At 49.0% G+C, this 18,615-nt stretch overlaps 1 pseudogene; it reads left to right on the forward strand.

The window, feature by feature from the left end:
- Positions 1-10,178: 10,178 nt before the first annotated feature.
- LOC134738475 (disks large-associated protein 4-like) lies at positions 10,179-13,148 on the forward strand (annotated as a pseudogene).
- The last annotated feature ends 5,467 nt before the right edge of the window (positions 13,149-18,615 follow it).

Here is an 18,615-nt window from a genome sequence, read left to right on the forward strand (position 1 = left end):
CATGTGACGTGTGTGTCTGCATGTGTGTGAGCATGGCACATAGGTGTGCGTTTGCTTGTGTGTGCATGTCTGCACATGTGTGTGGGCATGGCACATAAGTGTGTTTGTGTGCATGTCTGCACATGTGTGTGAGCATGGCACATAGTTGTGCGTGTGCTTGTGTGTGTGCATGTATGTGTGCCTGCACATAAGTACCTGTCTATAGTGGAGCCACAGAGAACCCTGACACCACATATTCACTCCTTACAGATCTAGAATCAGTTCCTTTTACCAACCACAGCTTTCTTCCCTGAGGCAAAGGCAACAGAATCTAGTTAGAGAAAAGAATTATCAAATAAGTCAATTATTGAATTAGGGTGTATAAAATGTTTTTAAAAATGTTTTTAAAAGATTCAAACTTCAGAATTTCCAGGTGACGATCTTAAAACATTTCTTAGGTTCTAAGTTTGGGGAAAAAATTTTCCTTTCAGAACGAGTTGTATTTTTTATTGAGTCCATAAAAACAAAATTCAACTTGGGGAAAACTACCACATAAAAATTAAAATGTGATGTTTTCTGAGTTTCTCAAGGAAATTAAACCAAAAGTTAGTATTTAAATAGAAGGTCAAATAAGATTTTTAAGTGGAAGCTCTCTGAACATACAGATTGTTCCACTGCTGACCTGTTCAATCCAGAGGGCACCTTGGTCAGAAGACCTGTGCAAAACACACAAAAATAAATTCGAGAATAAATAAAACCTAGACTGACAAAAATGAGCATTTCACTACAAAACAAATTTTTTTTCTTAAATATATACCTATGTGTGTGATGTGGTATGTGTGGTGTGTTTGTGTTATGTATGTATAAATGTGTGTGGTATGGTGTGTGTGTGTGCTGTGTCTCTGTGTATATGTGGGGGTATATGTGTGGTATGCCTCTGTATATGTGGGGGTGCATATGTGTGTGGTGTGTGCATATATGTAAGTGGTATGGTGTGTGTGTGCTGTGTACATGTGGGTGTGTGTGTGCTGTGTCTCTGTATATATGTGGGGGTGTGTGTGTGGTATGGGTTGTATATGTGGGTGTGTGTGTGGTGTGTGTATAAATGTGTGTAGTATGGTATGTGTGTGCTGTGTATATGTGGGTGTGTGTATATGTATAAGTGTGTGCTGTGTATATGTGTGTGCTGTGTCTCTGTGTATGTGTGTGTGTTGTATGTGTGTATGTCTATGTACGTGTGTGTTGTGTGTATAAGTGTGTGGTGTGGTGTGTGGTGCCTATGTGTATTGTGTGTGTATAAATGTGTGCAGTATGGTACGTGTGTGGTATGTGTCTGTGTGTATTGTGTGTTTTGTGTATAAGAGTCCAATGTGGTGTGCAGTATTTCTGTGTTGTGTGTGTGTGTTTAATGTGAGTCCCCACACTCAGCCTATGGGAATAAAAAAATCATAGATCCCCTTGGCTCTAAATATGCCATAGAACAAGTGAAACTGGAATAAAAAACCTAAATATATTTGTTGGGAGTGAGACGCACGACGCGCTGATGTAAATTCCAGAACTGAATGCATCAGCGTGATGTGGAGGAACCGAAACCCTTGCGGCACTGGCCAGAGAGTTCATTGAGCAGCCACTGGAAGCTCCTGGGCTGTAACTGCTCGAGCCAATCACCTTCTCTGCTAACGAGCTCACTCCCAGACCTGCCCTCCACAGAAACAAAACCTAAGTCCACCAAAGACAAAGAATGCTCAATGCAGTGTTATTCATGATGCCTCCGAAATGGAACCCCCAAAGGCTCGTCCAGATTAGAATTTGGAAACAAGCTTTGGTGCCATCACCAACGGGATCCATGTCGAAGTTTTGATGCCTCTATTAAAATGGCACAGGTGAGCCTCAGCCACAGTGTTGGGCAAAATCAGTCAGGCCTGACTGCAAACCCCGCGATTCCCCATACACATGGCCCCAAATAGGAAAGCCATCTTTTTGGTGACGGAAACCAGAATTGCTGTCCCCAAAGGCTCAAGGGGTGCACTTGGCTGCAGGAGACACTCTCAGCTTTGAGTGGACAGGGACACACAGGCCTGTTTGTCAAATTTCCTCAGCTCACCCAAAAACAAAGATATGTTGCTGACGGTACAGGAGACTGGGCCTGGGTGTCCCACCACTTGCCCTGATGTGAAGGGGATAGTGCCTCCATCTCTGAGGGACTCGGGGTGTCCCACCACTGGCCCTGGCATGGAGGGGACAGTGCCTCTGTCTCTGAGGGACTCAGGGTGCCCCGCCACTGGCCCTGACGTGGAGGGGACAGTGCCTCCATCTCTGAGGAACTCCAGACCCCTGGAACTGGTCATCAATATCAGCAGGCCAGATATTTGGAGATTTTAGAGGAAAAAAGACGATGTTCTTAAAAACAGCCCATTAGGACAGGAGCCAATCAGCTGTATAGGCATTTGCTCAATCAGCAAATAGTTTAAGAGCCCATTGTTTTTCCTTTTATCAAATTGATGAAGATGGTTCAAATCCAGTTCAAACAGCAATGGTCAATTGCTGACTCGAGCCAAGTTGAGTCTAGAAAATATCGCCTTGGGTCCACGAAGACCCACTGAGACCAGGAGCACAGGTGGAATTCACATCTGAGGGTCTTATAGGCCAGGCGGACCAGTCAGCCCCAAGAGGCCGGCTGCATCTAGCTTCTGCAACAGTGCAATTGCCATATTTAGAGACAAAATACACAATGTCCCTCAAATAGATCTGAGTATTTTTGCAAATGATATTCAAATGCATTTTAAAAAGTAAATGAGCAGAACAGCATATTCAAAATTCTAAACAGCACTTGCCCATCAAGGGCTGGTCAGTGAACCGCCTCCTGATGACCAGCTGATGGTTCTGGGCTACAAATATGTAAGTCAAATATACAAAAGTACTATTCAATAAAAAATGTTTTTCCTCTTTTGTCAGGAAGCATCTGGACTCACTTTATAAAAAGGCAAAGTTTGTGTATTTACAGTTTTGCTGAGGAAGCACGTGAGTCCTGGCCTTGCGGGCTGTTCCTTGTCACTGGAGATGCCCAGGGGCATGTTTTACACCTGGCCACTCCGTCCGGAGGAAGCAGGTGCACTGTGTGGGTGCTCGAGTCTCTCAAGGGGCATGTTTTACCCCTGGCCACTCTGTCTGGAGGAAGTAGGTGCACTGTGTGCAGGTGCTCGAGTCTCTCAAGGCTGCATGGCCATGCAGCGGAACACACTGGGGGACCTGGGCACAGGGCAGGGGGCTCAGACTTTCTGGTTGAATTCTCCAACCACTCTGGGACAAGATTGGTGAGTCTGTGATGCTTGCCGTTGGCTGCCACGTGCCCCTTATCAGTGAGAAGAACAGGCAGAAAATGACATGCCTGGTGTATCCAAAGACCACACCTGGGAGCACCACGCTGACCATCGGGCAGTAATTCCATGTTAATTTCCAACTCCTAGAACTCGGCAGGCAGTGGGTGGGTGCTGGGTGAGGTGCACACAGCATGTCATGTTAGTTAGCTGTGATCTTTCACCCTATGAGCCCCCTGATGTCTACACAGAAAGGACACACTTTAACCCTGACTCCCATTGGACACACATCTCAAACACCTAGGAATGCAACAGTTTTCTAAGGGGAAAGTATTTAGCCCCCACTGTCCAGCCAGGTGCAGCAGCGAGTGGGGGAGGCCTTAATATTTTTGCTTAAAGGAAGAAAGTCAGTAAACATACACAAATCACAGGAAGCATTATTTGGAAGGAATTCACACATTGAGTGAAGTCACGGAATTTTCAAATTTGCACAGCTCTACACAGCAGGACCATTAAAAAGACACAGCTGGACCAGCAGTTTGCAAACCTTAATTTCAAACACAAGAAGGGTTTGAAATTTCTTTCTTTAACGCGGGCCTGTGGGTCCAGAGCTGGATTCACCGGCAGGACCCAAGAACCCCAAGTGGCCTCGAGGCCCAACATGGGACAGAGGAGCCAGAGGCCCAGCCTCAGGAAATTCCATGTCAAGGGCCACTTACCCCCAGCACCCCCAAGATGGCCCAGGGAGTGTTTCCAACTCAGTGAAGGGGAGGCTGTAGTCACACAGACCATCACATATGGGGTCTGACCCAGAGCAGGGCCCTCAGGCAGTCGGGGTAGACACTGACTCCAAAGACAGGAGCATGGTGGACAGCCACAGGCAGCAGGAGACACTCTGGAGTGAAGGAGAGGCTCAGAGGAGCAGGGCTTCAGTGAGGCCCACGAGAAGATGGGTGCTGCTGACTCCCATGCTCAGATACTCACACATGCATGCACACCCACAGGTGTGCTCTCACACATGCACCACGAGTGCTCACACTCATGCAGAGACACAGCCATGTGTATATGCATGCACACATCCACACAGTCACCTAATCAAAAAGTTCAAGACAGAGACGAGAGAAAAATATAACCCGTTGTCAAGAGGTAAAACAGTCAACAGAACCAGACACAGGGAAGTCCCAGATGTTTCATCTGTTGGCTGGGATGTTCAAATGGCTAGAGTCCATGTGTTAAGGGAACTAGAAGAAAAGGTGAAAATATTTTTTAAAAAAGGTGAGGGGATTTCAGCACAGCGATGAAATCTAAAACAGGCAAAGGAAAATGCTGGGAATAAAAAACCTGATTATCAGAGATAAAGAAGTCTGTTGACAGACTTATAAGCTGGTTGAACCTAGCAGAGGAAAATCAGTATACCTGAAGATAAATCAAGTTAAATTATGTAAAGTGAAACACAATGTGGAAAAAAAGAGAAGAGTGTTCAACAGCTCAGATAATATCAAACACTCCAATATATGCTTAGTGAACAAGAGGAAGATGAGAGAAACAATAGGAAAGAGGACGTATTTGAATAGACAACGACCAAGAATTTTCCATTTTCAATGAAAGGAAACAAAGTACAGATTCAAATATCTCATCTAAAACCAACCAGTGTAAATAAAACACAAAATCATATTTAAGCAGATGAATCATAACCACACTACTGAAAAACAAAGGTAAAGTGAAAATCTTGAAGACAACCAGAAGGGGAAGAGATGCCTGTGTACCAAGGGAAAAGATAAGAATTAGAGCAGAGTTATCCTCATGACTGTACAACCAGGAAACAATAAAGCAACCCCATTAAATGCTGAAAGAAAAACTGTGTTAACCCAGAATCGTGCACCAGCATGATAGTAGCTTTCAAGATATTATTTCAAGGTGAGGTAAAGACATTTCCAGGTCAGAAGCTGAATAATTCATTGCAGGTAGACCTTCACTACAAGACATTTTAAAGGAAGTTATTCAGGCAAAAGGAGTGTGATATCAGTGGAAAGTCTCGACCTAGACAAAAGACTAAAAAGTTCTGGAAATGGTAAAAGCAAGGGTCATTATAAAATATATATTTAATTTTTTAATTTACTTTAAAATGTAATTGACTGCCTGAAGCAAAGATGGTAATGATGTATCATGTGGTTAATAACTACATAGGTATATAATGTATGGCAAAAACAGCACAAAGGAAGGAAAAATGGAAGTTTACCTCAGAACAGGTTGGTGTAAGATTATGTTCATTCAGACTTGAATAGGTTAAGTATGTATATGTTAAGCCTTAGAGCAGACAGTAAAAATTTTTAAAGGGCTACAGTTAATAAGTCTATCATGGAAATAAGATCTGACATAAAAATTACTCCAAAAATTCAGAAGAAAACAAGAAAATAATCATCTAGGATAGCTTCAGGATTGCAAAAGAGAAACGTGATTTCAAGGATTCCTTTTCTGTGACCACACCACTTTGCCTGTGTCTGTATCCAAACCAAGTTGAGTCACAACCAACTATCATCCTCCTGCCAGGTCGTCTTACTGGGGGATGGCTCCACAGCAGCAGGAACATGGTCCTCTCCGCACCGCACAGCCTGCTGACCTAGCCCAGCTTCTGATGCAAGCCTGTGTTCAACTAAGAGGACTTGCATGGCCGCTTAATGCAATCTTAGCACTCAATTTTCTCCCCTGGATTTGTGGACAAGGATCTAATTTTCACTGTTAGATTACTGTGGAGATGGTCATAATCACATTTTAGAGCACTGCTAAAATACTGAACTGGTTAAGTTACTTTAAAAATAATAAAACCCACAATAATTAAGAAAGAGGACAAAAGAGCTGAAGCGGAGTTTGGGTGAAAGAATCACCTCAGGGTATCAGCAGCTGATTCCTAAGAAGGGCGGCTTTTTAAACAGAGGTAAGTGGGATGTCTGCCATGCCTTTCTGCACCTCTCTAGCTTTTCCATGGACCTGGAGATAAAGTTACGGCATTTCTCTAAAATGTGTGAGATCCTTAAAGCCAAGGCAATTTATCCCGTAAAACTTCAGTGCTGGGCACTTTAAAATCCTCAGGAGTCATCTGATATAAATAAGAGTGTCTTTGAGGTTTGTGACATGTTCATATTTTATATTTTATAATATAAATAGAAAAATTTCCCCTGTGATGTCAGTTACCGTTCATAGTAACAATACTATCAAATTCACTTCAGAGAGGTTGTTTCTGTCTTCAGGTTTTTAACATAAAACCTAAATTACACAAGAAATACTTTTCCTGTCCTTTAGAAATATAGTTTTGATAATTTGGACACTCTCAGAGTATAAAGTAAGTTGAAAAAAATAACTAAAATGCAACTCAGCCAGGGACCCTCAGCACAAAACCAGGACCAGGCCATTTTAGGAAGTGCCCCTTCACGTCAGCAGATGAACGAATCGGGGGCTTTGTGCTCCCCTGGGTGTCTCCAAAGGCACCCGCCCCGGCTTTTGCTTTTTCCCTCAGGGTCTTCCCTGGGATGGTTCCTGGGAGCGTCTGTCCACGAGGAGATGGCATTTCTTCCTGTATAACCTTGTACCATGAGGGAGTAAAACTCGTTTATGCTGAACAAAGATGTTTTCCAGAGACCACTGACAAAATCCAGGCTTCTGATTTTTTGAAAGAGAAATCAGCAATCAGAACCTGAAAAGGAAGTGGCAGCTTGCAGCTATGAGACAGCACAGGGCATGGGGCTCCAGGGCTGGAGCCCAGCGGGACGTGGGGTGGACGTGGCCTGAGTTTGTCTGTGGTGGATCAGTGAGGCTTCCAGCGGACCTACCCCTGGCAGCAGAGGATACTGCCCAGAAGTCAGCCCCAGGGCAACAGTCAGGGGTCCGCACCTGCAGTCAGGGGATGGGAGGGACACTGGGCTGCACCAGGGTCTCAGGAAAGGACCTGGCTGACTCACAGGAGTACCTGGTGCAGGCTGGCCTTTGGAGGCATCGGGAGTCCGGGGGAGGGGTCAGGCGTCTGTGCCCCTCACTGTCCAGCCACCACTCGTGGGCTCACCTGAAAGCAGCACCAACGAGGCTAGGCAACGCTCTTCAGCCAAGGGAATTCCTGGAGACAGATGGCTGTGGAGGCTGCTGGCCAGAAGCTGGGGGGGTGGCCGCCCATCACAGATGGTGATGGGGACAGCAAGACACAAATTTACCACAGGTGTTTCTACAGTAGCCCTTCTCAAAGCATGGTTCCCTGGAAGCCCTTAGGTTCCCCAAGGCCCTTCCAGGGGATGTGTGAAGTCAAAGCTATTTTTATAATAATTCTAAGACATTGTTTGCCTTTTCACTCTCATTTTCTAACAGATATACAATAGAGTTTTCCAGAAGCTACGTGGAACATCTGTACCTGTGAACCAGGCGTTGGAGAGACTGGCACAAAGAAGTAAGTCTCCTTACTCTTTGTTCCTTTGTTTTGGAAAATGAATCTTTCTGAAGAAAATATGTTTTATGTCATTCTGTAATGGGTTTATAGTGTTATTTTAAAATAAATTAATAAATGTTTAAAAACATTCTCAGTATTCATGTCTAATATAAATATCAGTAGATTCAACCCCCCAGGTCAGCGTCAGACATTTCTGGGGGTCCTCAAATATCAAGAGTCAAGAAATCCAGAGGCCATGAGGCTCAAGAGCTGCCGTGTAGAGGACGTTGTGGCTAGCAGTCCTGTGTGTCCACAAAATCAAACACACACATTGGACAAACACCAGGATACCTTCCACAAAAGAATTATTTCACTTAAGGATGTGGATTCAAAATCATACACCATTCCTATTACAAAAGCAGAAACCCAGATGATGTTCAAAAGTGTGTATACACTAGGGAGTAGGGAAATTGGAGGATGTTTACATTCCTGACGGGCCTCATGGTTTTCATTCATCCATTTATATAACCTACACAATGACAGCTATTTACGTGTTTCATACGATTTTCACCGGGACGCAGCTGATAACTGCAGGTAGAAAGTCACCTCAGAAGGCTACTTGAAATAATTTCTTAGTCTTCCATGAAGGTGGCAAGTTAAAATACTGTTCTCAGAAATCAGCAGAAGGTTCACAACCCTACCACACATATATCCGCATTTTTCTTTATAAATATGAACCTATGTCCACAAGTTTTAAGAATGATTTCAGGCCTTCAAAATTAAATCCATTTACAGAAACATTCAGGTCTTCAGGGATAGATACTGCCATTATGTGCTTATTGAAATTACACAAAAATGATAAGAAAAAATAAAACTACATTGCCTGAGAAAATCTAATGTTTTCTTCCATTTAAAGGGCCTATGTAATATAGCTGACAATTCGAAACCTTCACAAACATCTAATGGCAATAATTATTGCTGAAATGTGTAATGACGCTAATAACTTCTGGAAACCACTTTTCCCTTGTGGCTAAAAAACCATGATTATAATGTTCTAAAATGGTGGAGATGGATAAAGACGGCCCCATAGCACTGTGGCCGAAAATGCAAAGTTGGGACCTGGCCCTACATGCCCCTCCTGGCTGCTCATCTACACCCTCTGTAACAAATCAGGAAATGTGAGTGTTTCCCGGGGTTCTGTGAGACGTCCTGGGAAATGACCTGACCTGAGGGGGAGGTCATGGGGACCCCACTTTGTAGGCGAGTCAGACAGACGTTAGGGTGAGATGGAGCTGGGACCCCTCCTAGGGACCTGCCAGGCCACCCCAAACATGGAAATAAAGGAGAATCTCGAGTTCATTCAAGGAAAATTACAGGCACCAAGCTGGTCTTGAAAACCAAACAAGCATCCAGGTAGGCAAGGAGGTAACAATAGCTCAGAACAACATCCGGCTCCCTCTAGAAACTAAAGATAACCCTGCCCCACATCCCTGAACTGTTCTCCAGAAGCCCAGAACCTCACCACCCGGGTCTAAATCCACCGGCACGCAGACCCCCGATAACCAGAACCGGGGAGTGAACTCAACCTGCCTTTGGTTCTAAATTTCTTCCCAAGGAACCTGAAGGAGGAGACCCCCACAGTCTAGAACTTGGCATTGGTTTCTGCTGACCCTAGAGTTTTGGATACAGCTTCTCCTGCAAATCAGAGAATCTTTGAATCCACTTATGACCTATGGGTCTCACTTCAAGATATCTCTTTATTTTTTTTAAGGTGAAACCTATGGTTAGCTTCCAAGTATTGGTTTGTGACTTTACCAGCAATCTCTTCCTCCCACCTTTAAAATCGTTACCTGTAGGCCACTGAGGAGCTCGGGTCTTAGCAAGAGCTGCCCGATTCTCCTTGCTTGGTGCCCTGCGAATAAACATCCTCCTTTCTCCACTGCAAAACCTCAGCGTGGACGTTTGTCTTACTGCGCCAGGCAAGAGGACCCGATTTGATTTGCGAACGGGGGTGCATCCCCCGCCGCTGGTGTCTGAGGCAGGCAGTCTGTGGCACTGGACCCTTCGCCTGCTGGGTCGGTGCTGGCTCTGGGCAGTTAGTGTCAGAATCAAGTTAAACTTTCGACACCAAGTCTGTGTCCAAGAGAACTGAGAAATTGCTTGGATGAAAACCCCACAATTGGTGTCAGAAGTGTTGTGCGTGTGGAAAAGTCATTTTCTTTTAGCCATTACTCAACTGTACATTCAAAAGGATTTTCAGGTGTGCCGCGCCGGCCGGAGGAGATACATGGGGCGCCCGTGGGCCAGGGCCAGGTGCGGGGACCTGTGAGCGGACCCCAGAGGCGGCGGCACAGTGGAGCTGCTGAGCGGGCTTGAGGCTGCAGAGGCGCCCGGCGCAGGGTGGCTGCCTCCCGGGGGAGGCGACCCGGGGGCCCTGCTAGGGTGACGGCTCCTGCCCTCGGCCTGGGGTCATGAAAGGTCTCGGTGACAGCCGCCCCCACCACCTCTCTAGGGACAGCCTAGACCCACCCCACGAGCCCGTTTGCAGGGACTGACCACAACTCCTACCTGCTGTCGCCCACGGACGCCTTTGCTGGCAAGGCCCGCTTCCCTGGGCAGGACACCCTGCTGGGGGATGGCCTCTTTCCCCACAACAACCAGCTGCCCCCGCCCAGCAGCACCTTTCTCTACATCCACGACAACTCCCACTTCGAGGTGCCAGAGGAGAGCCCCTTCCCCAGCCATGCCCAGGCCACCAAGATCAACCGGCTGCCCACCAACCTCCTGGTCCAGTTTGAGAAGCAGCTGCCCATCCACTGTAGTGGCTTCAGCACCCTCCAATTCCCCCATGGTGAGACCAGGGCCCGTGGCGAGAGCCCTGGCTGCATCCGCCACCTGGTCCACTCAGTCCAGCAGCTTTTCTTCACCAAGCCACCCTTACTGGATGGCACAGTGGGCAAGGTCGGTGGCAATGGCAGCAAGAAGGGTGACATGGAGGACTGGCAAGGGCCAGAGGGCCAAAAGCAAGGAGCGGGTCAAGGTTGGGGAGCCCAAAGGGCGCAGCCGCTCCAACATCTCAGGCTGGTGGAGCGCCGATGACAACTTGGATGGCGAGGCCGGCACCTTCCTCAGCAGTGGCCCAGCCTCCGGGCTAATGACACTAGGCCGCCAGGCAGAACGCAGCCAGCCACTCTACTTCATGCATGCCTACAACACCCTCAGTGGGCACATGCTCAAAGCCACCAAGAAAACACCACCCAGCTAACGGTCCCACCACCCCCGCCTGCACCCCCAGCCACCTGCCCCAGCCTTGGGGTGGGCACTGAAACCAACTACGTCAAACGGGGCTCCTGGTTCACTCTGACCCTCAGCCACGCCCACGAGGTCTGCCAGAAGACCTCGGCCACATTTGATAAGAGCGTGCTCAAGCCCAAATCCTGCCACCAGGGTCTAGCCTACCATTACCCGCAGGTGCCTGGTGGTGGCGAGTGCAGCACCACGATGCTGTCCCCATGCGAGACGGATGCCGCAGCCGACGGCCCCAGCCCGTTCCGGCTCATGCGCAGCAGCAGCTACATCAAGGCCATGGGTGACAAGGACAGCGACGAGTCCGGCCGCAGCCCCGAGCCCTCACCCAAGACTGCAGCGTGGCGCCAGAGCTATCTGAGAGCCACGCAGCCGTCACTGGGAGAGCAGAGCAACCCCCACAGGAGTCTGGACCGCCTGGATTCAGTGGACATGCTGCTGCCCTCCAAGTGTCTGGGCTGGGAAGAGGACTACATGCCCATCAGTGACAGCCTCAACGACTCCAGCTGCATCAGTCAGATTTTGGACAGGCCTCCCTGATCCCCCAGTTGTTTGGCCATGAGCGGCAGGTACGGGAGGCAGAGCCAAGTGAACAGGATGAGGCGGCCTGCGAGTCAGCCTGCAGCGAAGCGGAGTCCACAGCGGCGGAGATGCTTGATTTGCCACTGCCCAGCTGCTTCCGCTCCCACAGCCCCAGCTACCTGCGTGCCATCCAGGCAGGCTGCTCGCAGGAGGAGGACAGTGTCTCCCTGCAGTCCCTCTCCCCACCACCCAGTACCAGCAGCCTCAGCAATAGTCACAGCCTTCCGAGTTCATCATGCCTAGTGGCGTATAAGAAGACCCTGCCACCGGTCCCTCCATGCACCACTTCAAAGCCGTTCATCTCAGTCACAGTCCAGAGTGGTACTGAGTCTGCCCAGGATACCTTCCTGGACAGCCAGGACCACAAGAGCGAGGTGACTAGCCAGTTGGGCCTGAGCAACTCATCAGACAGCCTGGACAGTGGTACCCGACTGCCCAGCATGACACGGGGTGGAGTCGCCCCAGCCCCTGAGGCCCCAGAGCCACCCCCAAAACATGCAGCTCGGAAAAGTGAATAAGGGACGCTGACCAGCTCTGAGTCCCACCCCGAGGCCACCCCCAAAAGGAAACTGTCATCAATAGGAATACAAGTTGACTGCATTCAGCCAGTGCCAAAAGAGGAGCCCAGTCTCACTATCAAATTCCAGTCCATCGGGGTTCAGGTAGAGGACGACTGGCAAAGCAGCGTCCCCTCTCACAGTATGTCCTCCCAACAGGACACGGACTCAGATACCCAGGATGCCAATTACTCAAGCTATAAATCATCTGAGAGGAGCCTTCCGGACTGTACCCTTCACCCCAACTCCATCAGCATCGATGCTGGTCCTTCACGGGCCCCCAAGATTGCCCAGATCAAGCACAGCCTCTCCTATGGAGACAACAGTGACCCTGCCCTGGAGGTGTCCTCGCTGCACCCACCAGACCCCAGCTCGAGACTTCTTCCAGCTCCCCAGCAGAGCCAGCACAGCCACGGACCTGCCACCGAGACGGCTACTGGTTCCTAAAGCTACTGCAGGCAGAAATGGAGCAGCTGGAAGGCTGGTGCTGCCAGATGGACAAGGAGACCAAAGAGTACAACCTCTCTGAAGTCTTAGGAAAAGTCCTCAGTGCTGTGGGTAGTGCCCAGCTACCAATATCCCAGAAATTCCAGCAGTTCCTTGGCCTCTGTGAGCAACACTTGAACCCTGATGCCAACCCACGCCCCATAGCCCGGGACCTGGCAGGGTTCTGGGACCTGCTACAGCTGTCCATCAAGGACATCAGCATGAAGTTCGATGAACTCTACCACCTCAAGGCCAACAGCTGGCAGCTGGTGGAGACCCCCGAGAAGAGGAAGGAAGAGAAGAAACCACCCCCTCCGGTCCCGAAGAAGCCACAAATCCAAGCCGGCAGTGAGCCGTGACAAGGCCTCAGATGCCAGCGACAAGCAGCACCATGAGTCCCACAAGAGACTCCCGGTGGCCAAGTGGGCAGCTTCTGTGAGGCAGAACTCAGCCACCGAGAGCATGGAAAGCATCAAGATTTATGTCCTGGAAGCCCAGACCAGGCTCTGAGACCATGCAGGAGGAAAGAAAACGATTTTAAATCATTAAAAAACACAAAAACCAAGTGTGAATGGAAAAATAAAAAATAAAAAATGATTTGTAAATAGATCGTCTGGGACTTTCAGGTATTCTGTTATGAACACCAAGCCTGCCTTTCTCCAGGGATCGCCTCTGTCTACCCTGAAGTTTTCCTCTTTACAATTCTGATTTTTTGTTGTACGTCCCCTCTGTCTGTAAACTGGTGTGACATTTTGGGAGAGATTCTCGGCTCCATTTTCTCACTAACTGAGGATCCAGTGTGATAGTAATCATGCTTCCACAGCAGTGATGGGGTTCCTTCATTTTCCCGATATCCCACTGTTTATTTTGTTTTAAGTAAAACATCTTCCCCTTCAACCTTGGTATCAGGCCCATGTCCCCTGAAAGGCCCTTTGTCAGCTGTGACGTTTTTCCTCCTGGGATCTTTGCTGCTCTGATGGCTGACCTTCTCTTTCAGGGCTGCCTTTCTTGAACCCTGGGCTCCGGTGTCTTTCTGGCTGGTGGTAGATGCTGGTTGGTACTGGCTCCTGCAGGCCTCTGGTAGGTTTCCACACTCTTGCTTGGGGGCCCACAGCAGTCTCCGAGGTGCAAGGCCCTATACCCCTGGTGTCTGTGGCCCCAGGCAGGACCCTGCCTTTCCAGGGGCTCCATGCTGCTCACACCCTGTCCGGCCCCTCAGGATCAAGGGGTTGTTTCCTGGACCCGCACCCTCGGGGGATGCAGAGCTGGCATCCTCCTAGGCCCATGGCCGGCTCAGCTGGTTCCCCTAGGGCTGCTCCCGTCCCTGCCCTCTGCCCCTTCTAGGTTTGTCATCGTTTCCTCCTGAGAGGTTTGTGTGCTTCTTCTTTAATCCAAGGCTGAAGAATTCCTATTTGCACACTCTGTTTACAACACGGTACCACCACGGCGCCTCTTCTTCTTTCCTGATATGATTCTCAACCTGTTTGTTACCTAAGGATGTTTGTTGTTGGAAAGGCCGTGCCACGCCACCTGACAGCCGAGGGCACAGGGTGACTCTGGGCTGCATCCTCCATCAAGTATTGGGCCCATTTCCCATGTGACTTGGAAGGACCCCCGGGAGATGGTCAGAGGACAGGTTCAATAGTTGCCCTTACTAGGGAAAAGCCACATCCTCAGAGGTGATGCCGCAGGTGTCCTGGGGGCTCCCTGCCAGTGTGTGAGGGCAGGTGCCAAGCCAAAGTGATGGGACAGCACAGGACGCCGTACAAACAATGAAACCTCAGTGTGTGACTGGTAGCTCCCATGTGCTGATGCCCTTGGATCACCACTGCAGGGCTCAGGTGGGGTGTGGTGGCCACACAGCCATGCAGTGGGGACGGTGCCTCTTGGGCAGCCACAACTGCTATGGCGTGAAAGACCCACCCACCACACACAAACCCCAGAGCAAGGCTGCATCCCATAGACTTTCATCACGACGCTGAGGTCTGAATTTCACCTAATTTTCACCTGCCACAAAGTATCATTCTTTTTCAACCACTGAAAAATGGGGAAAAACAACCCCTCCCAAAAAAAGCTTAGCTTGTGGACCAGAAAAAAGAAGCAATGAGCTAAATTTGGCCCCTTCTAGAGGTGTTAAGACAGCAAGAGGTCATCACCTTGAAACACAGTAAAATATGTATCACAACTGTCTACTCCACATTATAAATAACAGCATTTTTATGGTCTGTAAAATACACAGGCTTTGAAACAAAACCAGAGTGGTTCCCTGCCCTGTGCTCTGGCTCTCTGCACACCACACACATGCAGGTACTCCACACAGGCACACATATGCTCACAGGCGCTCCACACACATGCGGGTGCGCCACACACATGCAGGTGCTCACAGGTGCTCTGCACACATGCAGGTGCTCACAGGTGCTCTGCACACATGCACGTGCTTACAGGTGCTCCACACACACACATAGGTGCACACAGGTGCTCTGCACACAAGCAGGTGCTCACAGGTGCTCCACACACACACAGGTGCACACAGGTGCTCTGCACACACATAGGTGCTTACAGGTGCTCCACACACGCACACACACAGTTGCACACAGGTGCTCTGCACACAAGCAGGTGCTCACAGGTGCTCCACACACACACAGGTGCACACAGGTGCTCCGCACACACGCAGGTGCTTACAGGTGCTACACACACACACAGGTGCACACAGGTGCTCTGAACACACACAGGTGCTCACAGGTGCTCTACACACACACACAGTTGCACACAGGTGCTCTGAACACACGCAGGTGCTCACAGGTGCTCCACACACACACACACAGGTGCACACAGGTGCTCTGCACACAAGCAGGTGCTCACAGGTGCTCCACACACACACACAGGTGCACACAGGTGCTCCGCACACACGCAGGTGCTTACAGGTGCTACACACACACACAGGTGCACACAGGTGCTCTGAACACACACAGGTGCTCACAGGTGCTCTACACACACACACAGTTGCACACAGGTGCTCTGAACACACGCAGGTGCTCACAGGTGCTCCACACACACACACACAGGTGCACACAGGTGCTCTGCACACAAGCAGGTGCTCACAGGTGCTCCACACACACACACAGGTGCACACAGGTGCTCTGCACACAAGCAGGTGCTCCACACACACAGTTGCACACAAGTGCTCTGCACACAAGCAGGTGCTCACGGGTGCTCCACACACACACAGGTGCACACAGGTGCTCTGCACACAAGCAGGTGCTCACAGGTTCTCCACACACACACAGGTGCACACAAGTGTTCTGCACACAAGCAGGTGCTCCGTACATGCAGAGGTGCACCCAAGTCCAGCATGAAGGCCTGGGGTGTTCACTGCCCAGCATATTCACCGTCTGACCCGAGGGAGCCCCGGGCCGGAGCTGGCAATGCGCACTCAGGAGCCTCCCTGTGCCCTCCCAGGCCCCCCTCTTCACGGACCTTTGTCTCCTATGCAGATTTTCCCAGTACAGTGACGCGGCTCCACCATGACAGAAATACAGCACAAGGCCTCGGTCGATGTCCCAGACACTCTGCTGCCGCCCCCGAGAGTTCCCCTTAAATCACCCAAATTCTAGAACTCAGTGGGCCTTGGACGCGCACAGCCCACGAGGAAAGGGCCTTCCCACCGATGCCTCCCACCCAGGACCAGGCTTTGCTTTCCCGGCTCTGGAGGTCCCGTCTGACTATTTTCTCTTTACCTTTGCCTGGGAAACAATGACATCATTCGATTTATACATTTATTACCGTGTAAATAAACACAGACTCCGCTTTTCTATTTCCTGCTGGGCTCATGACACTGGAAGAAGCCGGGAAGGTTCGAGGATGGAGGCTGGTGGCATTTTTCCAAAGGACGAAGCTACTCCTTTAACCTCCAGCAGGAGAAAGATGTGGAGCCGCAGCTGCCCTCAGGGAGAGTGGGTCGCAGGGGGTCGGGAGCCCGGGGAGCCTGCGATCCTTCCCCATCCAGACCTTTCCTGTCTCATCTTCTCCACCGCCCCTTCCCGCTCCCGTGTGATTTGAGGCCTGGGGTTCTGACCTCGCAGCTCCCGGCCGGGCTGTCTATGCTGCGCCCCAGGGAACACGGCATCTGGGTTCGCGCCCTGGCTCAGGGCCTCCGTGAGAAACGCGGTGTCTGCGGGGGCTACCAGCAATGGGGCGGCCTCCCTCCCTCCCTCCCGCCAAAGGTGGGATGATGGGCGACTCCTGGCCCGGTGTCCACTCACTGCCACACCCACAGCTGTACCCCTGCCACTGCCCCTGCTTCTATTCAATCCAGCTTCTATTCTTTCTCTTCCACTTTCCATTCCATTCCATTCCACATTCCATTTCATTCCATTCCATTCCACATTCCATTCCATTCCATTCCACATTATATTCCACTCCATTCCATCCCATTTCACACGGCATTCCACATTCCATTCCATTCCTTTTCACGTTCCATTCCATTCCATTCCACATTCCATTCTACATTAAATTCCACTTTCTATTTTACATTTCATTCCACATTCTATTCCATTCCATTGCACTTTCCATTCCATTCCATTCCACTTTCCACTTAATTCCATTCAATTCCACCTTCCATTCCATTTCATATCACATTCCATTCGATTCCATTCAACATTCCATTCCATTCCATTCCATTCCATTCCATTTCACATTCCATTCCACATTTCATTCCACATTCCATTCTACTCCATTCCACATTCCATTCAATTCCATTAAACATCGCATTCCACATTCCTTTCCATTCTATTTCATGTTCCATTCCATTCCATTCCACATTCCATTCTACACTCCATTCCACATTCCATTTTACATTCCATTCCACATTCCATTCCATTCCATTGCACTTTCTATTCCATTCCATTCCACTTTCCACTTCATTCCATTCCATTCCACCTTCCAATCCATTCCATATCGCATTTCATTCCATTCCATTCCACATTCCATTCCATTCCATTCCACAGTCCATTCCATTCCATTCCATTCCACATTCCATTCCATTCCATTCCACATTCCATTCCATTCCATTCCATTTCATTTCACATTCCATTCCACAGGCCATTCCACATTCCATTCCACATTCCATTCCACTCCATTCCACATTCCATTCCATTCCATTCCATTCCACATTCCATTCAATTCCATTCCATTCCATTCCATTTCACATTCCATTCCACATTCCATTCCACTCCATTCCACATTCCATTCCATTAAACATTGCATTCCACAATCCATTCCATTCCATTTCACGTTCCATTCCACATTTCATTCCACATTCCCTTTCATTCCATTCCATTCCAATCCATTCCGCATTACATTACATTCCATTCCACCTTCCTTTCCACTCCACATTGCTTTCCATTCCACTCCACGTTCCATTCCATCTTCAATTCCACGTTTCTTTCCACGTTGCTTTCCACGTTCCATTCCACGTTCCATTCCATTCCATTACAGATTCCATTCCACATTCCATTCCATTCCTTTCCACCTTAAATTCCACATTCCATTCCACGTTCTATTCCATTCCATTACACGTTCCATTCCACGTTCCTTTACATTTCATTCCACATTCCTTTCCACATTCCATTCCATTCCAAACCACATTCCACTCCATTCCATTCCACAATCCACTCCATTCCATTCCACATTCCATTCCACGTTCCACTCCATTACATTCAACATTCCATTGCACATTCCATTCAACATTCCATTCCACATTCAATTCCATTCCATTCCACATTCCACTCCTTTGCATTCCATTCCAGATTCCTTTCCATTCCATTCCACTCCACATTCCATTCCATTCCACATTCAATTCTATTCCATTCCACATTTCATTCCACGTTCTCTTCCACGTTCCATTCCACTTTCCATTCCACGTTCCATTCCACATTCCAATCCATTCCATTCCATATTCTATTCAATTCCATTCCAT

This window comes from Pongo pygmaeus, chromosome 17, assembly GCF_028885625.2.
Source record: "Pongo pygmaeus isolate AG05252 chromosome 17, NHGRI_mPonPyg2-v2.0_pri, whole genome shotgun sequence".
In the NCBI taxonomy this organism is placed as follows: domain Eukaryota; kingdom Metazoa; phylum Chordata; class Mammalia; order Primates; family Hominidae; genus Pongo; species Pongo pygmaeus.